At 38.5% G+C, this 2664-nt stretch overlaps 1 pseudogene; it reads right to left on the bottom strand.

Moving 5' to 3' along the window:
• Window positions 1–243: 243 nt before the first annotated feature.
• Window positions 244–2101, bottom strand: LOC143389505 (ras association domain-containing protein 9-like; annotated as a pseudogene).
• Between the last annotated feature and the right edge of the window lie 563 nt (window positions 2102–2664).

Genomic DNA, 2664 nt, shown 5'->3' on the forward strand with positions numbered 1-2664 from the left:
CATTAAATAAGCTAGATCTGTTGCATTCCTAATAAATAGTTCACTGCTTGAACCTATGATAATTAAAGGTACATTGGAAATCTTTTACCAAAAACAAAACAAAACAAATCTCACTAGTTTGTGTTAATGACTGAATACCTTAACATGATTTATTCATTTTTAGTAATTTATACTTAAAATAGTTTCTTACTAAATTCCACAAACATGAACAGTATTAAAGCACGTCAGAAAGAACCATTTGAATTATGTAGACAGCAGCAACACATCTCCTACAGTTGTTTCTGAGTCCTGACTGTGGTTGGAGCTGATGCCAGTGTCCCAGTCTGTGTCATTTGTATACACTTTAAATGCCCTTTGAGTAAAGGGAGGAGCCTCCCCACTGCTGCTGGCAACCTCGGATTCCTTCCCTCTGTTTTCCTTTAACTGGCAGCCATCTTTGTTGCTAATGTGAAGCAAATTGAGTTCCTTGGCTAGGAGTTCATATTCTTTTGCTTTCATCTGAAGCAGTGAGTCACTGTATTTAATCTCTTTCTGGATGCCACTCAAATGAGAGTGGATTTTCAAACCCGCTTTCATGCTTTTCTCCAAATCACCCTTAACATTTTCTAAATTAGGGCTTTCCAGTTCACTAGCAGCTGCCCCTTCTGCGTCTTCACCTATTTCGATGCAAACATGTTTTACCTCCTTTTCTATTTCTGCAGAGAGCTTACCAATGAGCACTCTGTAATATTTCAGTCGTTCTTCCAGCTGTACAATTCCATCCCTTTCACTCAGGTCTTCCAGAGTCTGGTTTTCCTCACACGGCGAGTCCAGCTGTTGCTCGACTTCACTGAAACTGGGCATGAGATACGCATCCTGGACATAATTTTCCCCATCATTTTCTACCCGATCAAGGTGGAACTTAGCTTCACACTTTTCAATTTCCAGATCCAGCTCTTTCATTCTCTGGACTTGCTGGTGAATAGTATGATCCTGGGAGATAATCAGATGAACTAATGTCTCCATATTTTCTCGGTCATGAGAAACTATGTCCTGCTTAATTTTTAGCCAGTTTCTGAAAAGTTTTTCTGACTATTCTTTTTTGTTTGTCTGGTGGCAATGTCTTCATGTAATTTGCTGGGCTGAGCTCCCACAGTTTCTCTGTGTTTTGCACTAATTTTGTTTCAGCTGTCCTCCACAAAGGAACGGGAAGAAAAGCATCAGCTTTAACCAAAACAAATTGCATAATAGTCTGCTCATCTCCCCATGCTTTCCAGAGCTTCAGGATTCTGGTTAGTAGAGGAAGAGCCCTTTCTGAGCCTCTCCACTTCTTTATGATGCAGTAGTCACTGGGCTTTTCCAGCAGAAATTGTTTATCCCCAAATGCCGTCTCATGTTCCTCCAGCAAAGCCTGGATGACATCAGCAGAGGTGGTGCGTTTATTTAATCCACAGACAATCTTCTCTTCTTGGCAAACCCAAACCACAATTTCCTTCTCTTCTGAATCCATGTCTTTAGTTGAAGATCTGAAAGGAAAACAAAGTACCTTATATTTCTGTCATCACATGTGTAAACTCACAAAGACAATCTAACATTAATACCCTTTCTAGATTTTGCACTTAATGAGAGATGCACTTTGAGGTCGTGACTACATAAAAATCAGAAGACTTAATCCCAGAAAAGAAGAACAACAAGAAGAAGGGGGTGTGGGTTGGCAGTGGGGCAGGAAGGAAAAGGGGGAAGGGAGGAGGAGGAAGAACATCACCAACAAACTGTGGAAAGTATCTTCATTTTTTTTTTATGTCCTAATGGGTCATGGAAAGAGCAAATTATCAGGAAAGACAACTGAAGCTATGTTTATTTGTCTTTAGAAGTTAACCACAGTATATCCACAGTCAGATTTGTTAGAGTTAAGGCAGTAATTGGAGAGGAGATGAATAAGAGGAAATAAAATGAACCCACTTTTGCTGAAGACTAAAAACTGAAGAAGGATCACAAAAACAGGAAAGAAGGAGATGATACTAGATGATATTGGATCATAAAATCAATAACAGTCCAATATTTAAACCAATCATTCTTTCATTCAGGAAGTGTTTATTATATGCCATTACCTGCCAGACATGTCTGCAGATACTAAATATATAGTAATACACAGAGGACAAGAGCACAGACATGGATATGTAACTAATATAATATGAGATAGTGGTAAATGCTATGAAGAAAATTGACCAGGATGAAGGGATAGAAAATGTCTTGGAAGAACAAGAGCTCTACTTAGAGAGCTTAGGAGAAACTCCTCTATGGAGGTGACATTTAATTAGGAAAATAATGGAATTAATCAGAAACCTAAGGGAAGAATTCCAGGAAGAGACCACAGAAATAAGTGCATCCAGTTTTAATGGGAAGCCCAAAAAGTAGGACCATGACCTTGTGTATACTTTTCATGTATCTGGTTTTTGCTTGTTGAATGAACTATTTAAAAAAAGAAAAATAGAGGGAGGAAGGCTAAGTTGGAAGCTTATTGAAGCAGTCTAGGAGAAAGATAATGGTATCTTGGAGCAGAATTTTAGCAATGCACATAGTAGGAAGGGGTCAGAGTTGGAACCTACATATACATATTGTTTTGATAGTACTTTCTCTTATAAAAACTGGGAGAGGATGCATTAGTCTATTTTCTATTATCAC

Source organism: Callospermophilus lateralis, unplaced genomic scaffold (genome assembly GCF_048772815.1).
Source record: "Callospermophilus lateralis isolate mCalLat2 unplaced genomic scaffold, mCalLat2.hap1 Scaffold_63, whole genome shotgun sequence".
NCBI lineage: Eukaryota > Metazoa > Chordata > Mammalia > Rodentia > Sciuridae > Callospermophilus > Callospermophilus lateralis.